The sequence below is a fragment of the Nyctereutes procyonoides genome, unplaced genomic scaffold (assembly GCF_905146905.1).
Source record: "Nyctereutes procyonoides isolate TBG_1078 unplaced genomic scaffold, NYPRO_anot_genome, whole genome shotgun sequence".
Lineage (NCBI taxonomy): Eukaryota > Metazoa > Chordata > Mammalia > Carnivora > Canidae > Nyctereutes > Nyctereutes procyonoides.
The window spans coordinates 21,761,339-21,773,527 of record NW_026575147.1 but is presented as its reverse complement, the minus strand read 5'-3'; the positions used below and the strand labels follow the sequence as shown (position 1 = coordinate 21,773,527).

Genomic DNA, 12,189 nt, shown 5'->3' with positions numbered 1-12,189 from the left:
AAGATTGCAGATTTGCTTGGTGCTGGCTTAGAAGCACGGAGAAAACCTAGTTTCTCAGTCTGCATTGTTTCTGTTAGATCTCAGCGATGCTTCCTTCATTCCATGAGATAATGAAAAGTTGACGATGTAAAGGTGCTGGGAAAAGAGGTTTTGTGGATGCAATCTTTTTTTTTTAAGATTTTATTTATTTATTTAGTCATGAGACACACACACACACAGAGGCAGAGACACAGGCAGAGGGAGAAGCAGGCTCCATGCAGGGAGTCCACATGGGACTCACCCCAGGTCTCCAGGATCACGCCCTGGAGTCTGAAGGTGGCGCTAAACTGCTGAGCCACCCAGGCGGCCCCTGGATGCAGTCTTTTGAGGGCCACTCAGATAAAGAAGCTGGCACCTGACCACCTCCATTGCTACATCTGTGCTCTGAGTGGGGAGACAAGGTTTCTCCACTACAACATGAGGAGTGGTGCTGGCTATGGGCAGGGGTGTCAATGCCAACTGTGGACACCAGTCTTACTCCGTATCCTCTCTACATGAGGGAAATGTTATTCCATCTAGTGCTTGACTGCATTGTGTTTTCTTTGGCGAGTCTGATACTGAGATGAAGTGGGCAGCAGTATTTAGAGTGCTCTCCTGGGGCTGGTAATCTGGGCATGGTACTCTGCTTGACAAAAAGAAGACAGATGCAACAGACACTTTGACAAAGGGAAAACCTCAGAAAGCCAATGCTTCGCTCGTCAAATGTTTATATATTGGACTGTTAATAAAGCCGTGAGATTTTCAGCTAAAGCTTAAAATCTTGTCTTCATAGTACAACTATGCTGCTGACTCACTGCCTACATCTAAGTCAGGTCAGTTGACGGTTTGGGCGTTGCCCTGCATAGAGGCAGAGGCGTGGATCAGATGGCATCTCAACCCCATCATCCCACAAATCAGGAGCAGGAATCCATGTCCTGATGGCTTCTGCATTACCAAGTCCTCTGGGACAGCGTGAATGTTGGCTCCAAGCTGCTCAGGAGCTTCCCTGGTATAATCTGAAACTAGCTTCTATAGACATAGGGCAAGGAGAGAGCAAAGAAAGCCTCAGGCCACTACGGATTTGTAGACAGCAGGTCTGATGAACAAGGAAACTTAGGAGGCTTGAACTGGGCAGCTGCAAGACAGATAAATCTCCATACCCTCCAAATCTTAACTGGGCTCAGTCATATATCTAGGTGGTCTCAATGCCACATCCCCATCTCAAGGCTGTGTCCTTAGAGCAGCCTCTGGGAGCATGGAAGGAACTAGAATCCACATGTCAAAGACAGGGAAGGGGCAAGAAGTCTTTAATTATCAAGGTCCGTGTAGCTCATGGGTCAAACAGCAGTCACATCCTCTTGGTGACCTCCCCCAACAGAAGAGAACAAAAGTCATACCCAGGTGAAACAGGGGAAGATCTCTTAACACAATGTGGCCAACACACCTCACTGAACGTGTTTCAGGTAGTGGTCTCCTATGGGAATGAACTCATTCATCAGGAATCGGTATTTGTGACTTGAAAAGTCAATGCTACTGCTAGTAATAGGATTTTAAGACCATTAACTACTCACTCTGCATAGCCCTATATGAATCAATGGAGGTAAACAAATATAGGACCCAAGACATAACGTAAAGTAAGTTGCTATAATCTCATTTGAGTGATATGTCACGTGATGCATAAAACAAGAGGTGGGATTTGAGTGTCCCCATCATGATAGGACAACACAATGACATGCAATGTAGGGGGAGACATAGTCAAAGTTCGGAACTAATATCCATCAGTAGTTTAAGAATATATCTAGTACAGGTGACCAATGTAAAAATTCAGATAGAAGAAATATTCATGATTCACAGTAGCATTTTGGGATGCCTCCCGTAAATAGTGTGCAATTCTGAAAAAGATGTTGTTAGTGGTTTGGTGTTAATTTTTTATGGGGATGGGAGAGATTATACAGGATCACATAGTGGAACAGAATCAAGGGGCCAGCCCTCCAATCCCAGTCTTGGGCTCTGCCTCCAGCCTGCGAGATAAGACCCGGGCAGGAGGGGACAGCCTCCTGCCATCCACATGATCCTGTGACAGGTGATGACTGGCAGTGCCTCCCAGTCTCCCCACAAGGCCCAGGACATTGCCACCAACAGTGCCACTTCATTCTTATAGCTGCCTGTTCCTCACATAGCCTTCTTGGAGTCTAGCAACTCCCCCCTCCCCAACCCCTCCTGTCTTAACACCCTGATGTGTCTGCTTTGAATGAAGACCCACAGAAACCTCTACATGTCTCTGCTTCTGTCCCTGCCATGCTGGCAGATCCTGTGTGCATGCGTGTATGCAAATGCATGTGTGTATGCACGGGAGTGTGCCCGAGTGTGCGTGTACCTACGTGTTCACACCATCACAGTGAAAAGCCTGGATTAGAAGTGAGTAAGATCCACCTGGGACAGAATCCTGGTCCTGCCAGTCATTAGCCATGTGATCTTGTGAAAATCACCTAACTTTTCTCAGTTTTGGTTTCCTCAGCGTTGAAGCAGGAGACAGAAATGACTCTCAATGGTGTCATGAGGGTCAGTAGAATCATGGGAGGGAAGCACAGTGGACACGCACATGTGAACTATCTATCCATCAATAATTGAAAGGGAACGGATTGTTTTCAGAGCACAGCTATTTTCCATCTGACTTTTTAAATGACCATTTTTTCCCACTGAGGTCTTTCATACATTTTCATATAGCAATCCTCCTGAGGAGGAGACAGAGAGAAAAGCTGCACTGCCTTGCATGGGATGATGAGAATCTGTCTTATAGGCCGGAGAGGGTGAGCCTGTGAATGAGAAAGCACGAAGGGGGAGAGACAGCGAGAGGGTTCCAGGCTGGGTGTATGTGGGAGAGGGCCCCACGGACAGGATGCCCCGGGGCCTAGGAGGTGGGAAGACCTTATAGAACAGGAGGGCTTGGGACTCATTCAGTAGGAATCTCCAGTGTCGCTGCTTTGCTTCTACATGGGCGCAAGGTTCTTTGAAGGAATTTGGGGGAACATTTTTAGGAGAGTAAGATAAGGACTAATGTCAATGTGGCACGTAGCAGGTGTTCCTTCCATGTCTGGAGGGCAACATATCTAAAAAATAAGCAAATTAATTAGATAAAGACAAATTAGACCTGGATAATTGTGAGAAGAAAGTCCTCCCTCCAGAAGTCTCCACAATACTTCTCCAGAGCCTGGAATGAGCCCAACATGACTCAATAATATCTATCCCTGGGTCATAACAGGCAGGGAGAACCAACAGCTGGTGAAATGTATGTGCGTACATGACTGTCACTACGTTAGGCTCTTTAACTGATGTATGCATGTGTGTATTACATATGTGGATAATTCTATATATTATGTAGACATAGAGATGTAGATCTAAACACAGACACAGATATGGATGTAGATGTAGACACAGACACTGATACAGATAAAAGGAGAGAGAGAGAGAGAGAGAGAGAGAGAGAGAGAGAATCCACCTTGTCTGTTACTCTAACCATCAGATATCTCAGAGTGCGTGGCCTTCCCTGGTGCTCCACTGCCACTCATCTGTCATGGTTTCTCCTTAATGCACTGGGGAGAACACGACTTCTCTCTACCATCCCCCACTCCAGGAAAAATTGCCCGTGACCTTAAGACAGCCTCATCCAGGGCTCCACTGTGTTCAGGATCAAGGCCAGCATTTTTTAGGGACTGTCAAGGCTCTGTGCAGCATGACTCTGTACCACTATTCCAGTTTCTGTTGGCTTCCCAAGAACTGGCACATTGGCTATACTGTAAACATGTCTCTCCCTACCCCATTCCTAGGCTCTACTCCATGATATTTTCCTTTCTGGGACGATGCAGTTTAAGTCTCATTTGCTCAGTATCCTTTATGTAACATGGTCTTACAAAGGAGTTCTTAATAAATCCTTTTACAACACAACTGTGCCTCATATTTCTCATTCCTTTTCAGCAACTAGCACACGCTTGCGCATGTATGCGTGGTTAATAGACCTTTAAAAGCCTTTCACTAGCATTAGCACTGACTTGGAAGTGTGTAAACAGCCATTCCTGATGATTCCGGTCACCCTCATGAGAGAGAGATCATGCTCCAAGATAGGCCTAGTGACATGTGATGGCCACACCCCTCTTCAGAAGTCAGCCACTGTCCCACCTGGCCATGACATTTGTTCAAGTTGTTCCAGTGGGCTGACTTATAGGGGAGGGGGTGGGGTGGCCAGGATATCCATGCCTTGGCTCATGTGGGAGCTCAGCTCCTGATTCCTAGAATGATGGGGTAAGGAGGTCATCTGGTTCCTGCCTCTGCCTCCAGGGATGGCAGCGCCCTAACCATCCAGCTGCTTGGACTTAGTGGTGAGTCAACCACGTGGTTGCAAGCATATCACTTGGACTGACACTTTGGCCTTGGATATTAGCTATCAATGGCTTTGGGACCATTCAGTAAACATGTTTGACTACCGAAGGCCTTCTGACATTACCTTTTCACCCAAGCAGTCTGTCTCTCATCTCTCAGGCAGCCGGACGGGGGCACTGCTGAGATCATATAAGAAGCATTTCAGACTGAATTAATTTTCCTCTGGGCCTTCCCACTCTGCTCCCTTCTTGCAATAACTAACCGACCCTCATTCTCTAAGATCCATCTGTTTTCTGCACAAACCAAATAGGTGAGTTAAATGGGAATGTGGTGGGAATCAGCACCCCTGCATCCTTGAGATTGAATTTATAGTATCGCTAATCTCTGCAGTCCCTTCAGCGATGTGGTGTTGCTTTTGATTTGTCATTTTCCTGGGTAGAGACAGTTCTAATGGTTCTAATGGCTCCTAGTTGACCTCCCCATCCCAATAGCCCTCACTCCACTGATCAGAGAATCAGTGTAGGGATTCTGACAGTTGCTGTGTTTGTCTGTTCCTATCACACATTCTAGAACCAGGGAAATAACCACGAGGTGGGCTCAGGACCCACTAGGCCCACTGTGAGATGAAACTGAGCTAAAACCCCATCGATCACCTGACCTCCATAAGCTCCCGTCCTACCAAATAGGGACCAGAGTGGAGCAAAGTGATGTCTTGAGCCTCCTGGAATTAGTGTCAGTCCACAGCCAGTGTCCAGTTAGCCCCAAAGTCTGATTATTTTCTCTTTCCCCAGTGCACAATTACCCTGGAAAAAAGGGCCATAGGTCCCTTTGGGGAAAGCCGGGGGAAAAATTAGTAGCTTAAGTCTTTGGCAGAGTACAAGGGTTCTTCCTCCAGAGGACCCGTCCTCCCCTTCATTCAAGGTGTTCCGTGTCTATAAACTAGCTCAAAGTTGGGAAGTGATTGAAGGAGAATTATTCTCTTTTTACGGCTCAGAGTTTCGTTCACTTAGAGATTTTCCTCTGTTACCTATCCAGTAAGAAATTAATACCTTTCCCATCAATTTCACTTCCAAACCACCATGATGAACTGGCCAGAGCCACAGCTCTGTGAGCCAGAATGTTCTGATTGCTGCTTTGACCCTGCTCTCCAGGATAGTAACCACACCCACTTTGCCTTTGGTCCTAAGTGCTGCCAATGGTGTCCAATTTTCCCTATTGCATTTAGGTTTCCCAATTCAGTGCCATCGGATTCCACTGTAATTTCTAACCTACAGAGAAGAACTATCAGCTAGCTCCTCAAGGGTGCTATGGTCTCCTCACAAATTTATTTCTCATAGTCAGGAGGGATGTGTCCTATCGACCCTTCCAGAGAAGACAAGCAGATCCCAACTGATAACTCCGCTGTAACATTCCAGTAAACCTTTGGGCCCCTTCCTCTGTAATATGCCAAGGAAGTCCTGGCGTTTCATCTTCATTTAGTGTCAGCCACCTTCTGGTCCATGATTCAGCCAACCAACCAAACACACTGTTAGAGCCCTGTCAACCCCCTCCATCACCACCGCCACCACACTACATAGCATTGAGTCTAGGACATCTGCTTGGCAGACCTATGTGAATAAATCTGGCTCGATCCAACTTTATGTCCCTTCCACAATTATCTCATACCCTTAATATCCAGGACACACATATTCCCTGGGTTTATATCTGTATAAATTGGAAAAACTCATGTAGCTCTTTTGGAGTGTAGCATACCTGCTGATAGGTCACCCCTATCAACAAAAGGTGTACTTCACCTTTGGGGGCCTAGGGGGCCTTGAGATGAGGTCGCTTCCAGAAGCAAAGAGAGATGGTGAGATGGGACCTGAAGAGAACCAACAGTGCTCTGGAAGGCAGCCACTTCCAGGAGGCCTTTCAGCTTCCTCAGGAGATGTGTGGTTAACTCCTCAGATGATATGAAAAGGTACTTCTACTGGCAAAAAATAAAGAAAACCAACAAAACAAAGCAAAACAAAACAACAACAACCTGATGGAATTGAATTTAGAAATTCAATGTCTCGGCTTTATCAGGATTTACCCAAATGTCTCTATTCCAATTTTCAGGGACCCAGGGATGCAACAACTGGATATCACATGAGGCATGGTATCAGCCCTCAGGAGGACACTCCTTGCAAAAATGTACGGCAGAACCTCGTCAGGAAGAAACATCAAACAGACCCAAATTGACAGGCATTCCACCAAAACCAAAACTGTTTCAAAATCTTCAAACCATAAAAGGTAAAAAGCCTGGACTGTCACAGATGGGAGGGGACTAACAAATTCTGGCAACTAACGCAAGGTTGGTTCCTGAACTGGATTCTGAACCAATAAAGACTGGTTTTGCTCTTAAAGACATTAGTGGTGCCAAGGGGCAAATCTGAGTAAGTTCTGTAGACACCGCAGCCTCGGGGAAAGCAGAAGTTGAGGCCAGTATGAGAAAGATAAAGTAGGAATGAATAGAAAACAACAATCGAGGCAAGAGGGAATGAAGATTTCTAGTTTTATTGTTGCACATCGGGCTGGGTTGACAACAAGGTACGCTACAGAAGGGTGCAGGCTCTGCGCTTTGGGTTCCCAGGGTAGCCACACATATGGGGGAGATGAGGAAATGGGTTTTTAGGAGAGGGGTTTTGGCTCCTGGACACCAGGGCACAGGGATCCTCTGGGCCAGAGCTCAAGGCTGCGCTCAGACCCCGCAGCCACTTGAGCTGACCCAGCAGGCCGAGCTGGAGCAGGGGCAGGAGGAAGGGTTTGGCCACTGGCTATCCCCAAGTATGTTCTTCTTGGCTCAGAGTCCGCTTCAGCAGCAGCCTCCAGACGACTGACTGCTGCCCCCTCCACAGCAGCCCGAGCCCCCTGAGGGCTGGCTGCAGCAGCCTGAGCTCTGGTGTCTGTGGCGGTGGGACCTGTGTCGCCTGTGGTGGCTCAGGCAGCAGCCGCCACCCCCGGAGCTGGAGCCACAGCAGCCGCCACCCCCAGAGCTGGAGCCACAGCAGCCCCCAGAGCTGACACTACAGCAAGAAGAGACTGGGGGGCACTTTGGGGGACACTTGGGGGGGCATTTGGGGGTGGGGCACTTGGGAGGGGGCTGGCACTGCTGCTGGTTCTGCTGGCAGGACATCTCAGTGGGCAGGGTCAGGACCTGAGGGAGAGTCACACAGGGAGTCAGACCCAGGACACAGAGCCTCCTACTGCCCCTCTCACCTTCTTAGCATTTCATATTATTATAGAAACATCAAAAGGAACATCCCATATAATCCCATTGCTGCATGACTTTCCCGTATTCTGGCATCATCTTTTTGGATCCTCAGTAGAGACTTATAAGTTATACATGCACTTTCCTCCAGTACATAGTGTAAACGAAGACCGAACCAGGCTACTAAATATGTGCAAGAGTCTAAAGCCTTATAAGTGAAGATGGAATTTATTCCTCTTCTGGCACCAAGGATCCTTTCCCCCAAAATCCCCACTCCATCTGTCCCTGCTCTGGACTGTGCTCTGTCTTTGAAGGATCTGGTCCTGTTCCCAGGGGACACTTACGTGCAAGGGCAGCACAAGGTTGTCAGCACCTCAGCAGACAAGTGCTTGGAGGTGCTCTGACCCCAAGGTCCTTTTATTCTGGCCTTGGGCCCTGCCCCCAGCCTGTGAGACAGGACCTGGGCATGAGGGCACCACCTCCCACCGCCCACATGGTCCTGTGACAGGTGGTGACTGGCATCTCCCTGCCTCTTCCATGGGGACCAGCGCAGCTGCTCCCAGCCAGGATAGGGCTTCTTAGAAACAAGGAGTGACCCAGTTGTGGAAAATTTACTTTGACCTGCCTTATTCTCCTTGGCAAGAGTCACCTGGGAAGCCTCATAGATCCTGTTTTGGACCTTGGGCTCCAGTCTCCTTCTTTCCTTCCTTCTGCTAACGTAAAGGCAGTGGCTCTTGGCAGCCTGCTCTAGACTATAGTTTAGAGATAACTTCACATTTTTTTTTCTACCCTGCCAGGCTCACAGAGGTCAGCAAACTTGTCTGGAGCCCAAATCTTCCCCTCTGCCTGCTTTGTATAGTCTGCAAGCTAAGAGTGGTTTTATATGTTTAAATGTTTGGGAAAAAAATCAGAAGAATAGTTCATGACACATGGGAGTTATATTAAATTCTAATTTCAATCTTCATGGCATTTTAGTTGGAACCCATCTGCTTTCATTTCTTTATTATCTACAGCTATTTTTACACTGCAGTGGTAGAGTTGAGTAGTTGAGTCAAAGATCCTATGGCTCCCAAAGCCTAAAATATTTCGTCTTTAGCCCTTTGTTGAAAAATTTGCTGATCTCTGTGTATCCCATTGCTTTTAAGAGCCTAGAGTCAGACCCTGGAATGCAATCCTCGTTCTTCCACCTGGTCACTTGTGAAAGTTACATAAAGTGACTCTTTTTAAATTTTACTTATCTGTCTCCTCTATTAAAAAGTGTGAATAATGGCAAAAATATCTCACAGGGAGGGGCACCTGGATCACCCAGTCGGTTAGCCAGACTCTTGATTTTGGCTCAGGTGATGATCTCAGGGTCCTGAGAGGTGCCCTGCCACAGGCTCTGCACTCAGTAGGGACTCTGCTTCAAGGTTAGCTCTCTGCCCCACCCCCCTCAATAAACAAATAAATCTTTTAAAAATATCTCATAGGGATACTGCTTCAGTCAGTAAGACAATGTAAAGAACAAGTCTGACAGAAGACCTGTAACGTGGTGGGCCCTTAAATAATAAGATACCTATATATTCACAAATAAAGGGAAAACATCTGTCCTTTGTAAGTCATACCTTCCTTCAAAGGAGGGAAAATTGGGACTCTTATTTTGTTTTTTGTTTTTTCAAAAAAAACACCATTTTTTATTGGAAATTTTTATTTTATTTTTTATTAACCATTTTTTCCTTTCTGTTTAAGACTCCTTTGTTCTGCTAAATGTCTTGATTTGTTTGACTATGCAGTAGCTCCAGGAAAGGAGTTCATGGTGAGGAGGGTAGCTCCGTGTTGTCTCCATAATTATACACCACTCAACAACCAGGTGGCAGCAAAGAGTAAAGTCTAAGCGTGGGAAGTAGATGCCAGGGCCAGGGCAACTCAACAGAGAGTGCGTCCTCCCTCTAGGGACTCTTTAAGCCCCTGGCAACACCCTGGCTCTAGGTTTTTATTACTGTTTACTCAAAGTGTTTTTCTACTATACTTTCAATGGATGAAGAGCAAGGATAGGAGTTCATTTCTGGTTCAAGTTGGTGTATAATAAATACCACAATAAGATTTTCCAAAAGTAAACTAATTAGAAGCACACTGAAGCCAGAAGAAGCATGTGAAGGAAAACCCTCTCTCTTTCCTGCCAATGGTAGAAACACTGGGAGAGAATCTGAAATTCCCCAGAACTTGAAGCAACATAATGAATAAGTCATAAGGAAAGGCTAAGCCGGTTGACATGTAGTTGCAAGATATGAATATGTGTTTATGTCCATGCATGTGGATGTACAAATAATATACAGAGGCTAAAGGTGTGTTTATATAAACATACATGTATTTTACCTTAAACTGTGTGTGTGTGTGGGTGTGTGGGTGTGTACTTCATTGGTCATTTTTGCTTCTCACTTTCCTGGTTTTTCCCTCTGTCTCTTCTTCATTAGAGATCTTCTAAGAAATAATTGTCTATGGCCACTTAATAATGGTACATAAAACGTCCTTATTTGCCAGGAACAGTTTGGATTATGCCTTCTGTCACAGCATAAATCATAAACTTTTTTTTCAATCTCAAGTGTGTCCCAGTTTGGATGATGAATTATAGAGTCACATTACCAGTAAATGAAGTTTTCTGAAACACCTTCACTGATTCAGACTAAAACCTAAACTCCTTCTCCTTGCATTTAAATATCTATGCAATATGAAGCTATTCTGCTTCTATGGGTGTTTTTTTCCCCCCCTTTCCTCCCTTAAGAGAAGAAATCTTTCTCTGAAGCTGAATTGGCCTATGAGCTCTACTTTGGACTGTTTACTTTGTGCTTTATTTTACTTTATGTGACATATCTCTGATATGGGATTGAATTCTTCTTGAGATAGAGTCTGGATCTAATATGTTTGCCTCTCCCATCAGCATCTAGAGCCAAGACATGCATTTATAATCATTTTACCAGCATTTCATAGCACCTGGGAGTTTGCAAACAGCTTTTTCCTGTGATGTAAGGTAGTCAGATAAGACATGCACAGTGATGAGTGCTGACCATACCATCCTAGAGATCTGTATGAGGTTATATGTTACTCATGGATGATGTTTGTCCTCAAGGCTCCATTGTGGAAGGAGAGGTCAGGACACAGGTAGTACTACTCAGAAGCCCAGCTCACTGATTCCTAGAATGATGGACCTCAGATGCCATTGGGTCATCCCTCTGCCTCTAGGCAGGGAAGGCATCACCCAATCATCAATTAATCTGACTTGGGCACAGGCAAAAAAACAGCAGCATGCATGTAATACCATGCAGACTCATTTCTAAACCATGACTATTAGATTCCAATAGATTTATATTGATTTGGCATCATTTCAATAGAAAAAAAAATGTTTGGTTTTGTGGAGTCATCTACTCATCTGTATGTCCTGATAACCTCAAGGGATAGGAGGAAACCCTGCTGAAATCCATATGAAGTCATTAAAACAGTGTGAATTTTGCTCTTTTCCCTACACTCTGCAGCCATTTGTGGAGACAGAACTTTATACATTATTGACTTTTAGTGTATTCTCCTCCCTTTCAAAAATTAATAAATGTGCCTAATTTAAAAGTTAAAATATATGTAAAAAATAACACCGTAAATAAGACAGAAAGAAAAGTGATCCATTGGAGGAAATTACAACACATTTGGTAGATATTTAGAAAAATGGCTCTTATACATCAATAAAAAATATGCAAGCCCACCAATAAAAGGATGGACAAAGGATAGGAACAGGCAATACACACATAGGAAAAGAAACACAAATGGCCAAAAAGTAACTGAAAATATGTTCAATGTTACTAAGCATCAAAGAATTTTGTAAAAACCTGTTTTTATGGTATAGGGTGTCTATCCAATTTACTCATTCATATCAGATTGGCAAAGACCGAGTGCCTAACAAATACTCAGTGTAGGGGTGCCTGGGTGGCTCAGCAGTTAAGTGTCTGCCTTTGGCTCAGGGTGTGATCCTGGAGTCCTGGGATCGAGTCCCACATCGGGCTCCCTGTGTGGAGTCTGCTTCTCCCTCTGCCTATGTCTCTGTCTCTCCTGTGTGCCTCTCATGAATAAATAAATAAATATATTTTTTTAAAAAACTAAATACTCAGTATTGGAGAGGGTGCATGGAATTGGGCACTCATGTTTCACTAGTATGAAAATAAATCACCATCCTGATTATGCATGACAATATGATGATTCATTAATTCAATACATTCTTTATGGTGTGTAAATGAATTAGAATGTAAAATGAGAACAGTTCTTGTATAATGTTTGAATATCTAAGAATTTAGCCTTAGGAGAGATAATGTAACTAAACACAATGGGTTTGCAGCTTATAGTTCATTAAATTGAACACAACCCAAGAAGCATTAAAAGCAAAGAACTTTTTATTACTTGTTACAAGTTAAGGAGATGGGGAGATGACTCAAAGCACTGGCTCACCATGAGGTTAGTACAAGAGGCTTTTATTTAGTGCATTAGGGGTGGGGCAGGGAGCTTGCATATACATTAAAGGAACGTAGGCATATTCTATTACT

At 44.9% G+C, this 12,189-nt stretch overlaps 1 long non-coding RNA gene across 1 annotated transcript; it reads right to left on the bottom strand.

The window, feature by feature from the left end:
* Positions 1-6,917: 6,917 nt before the first annotated feature.
* LOC129501435 (uncharacterized) lies at positions 6,918-8,008 on the bottom strand. Its single transcript, XR_008662735.1, has 2 exons — positions 7,972-8,008; positions 6,918-7,573 (listed from the first exon to the last, which is right to left on the bottom strand). It is a non-coding gene; the product is annotated as an uncharacterized LOC129501435 (long non-coding RNA).
* Positions 8,009-12,189: the final 4,181 nt, after the last annotated feature.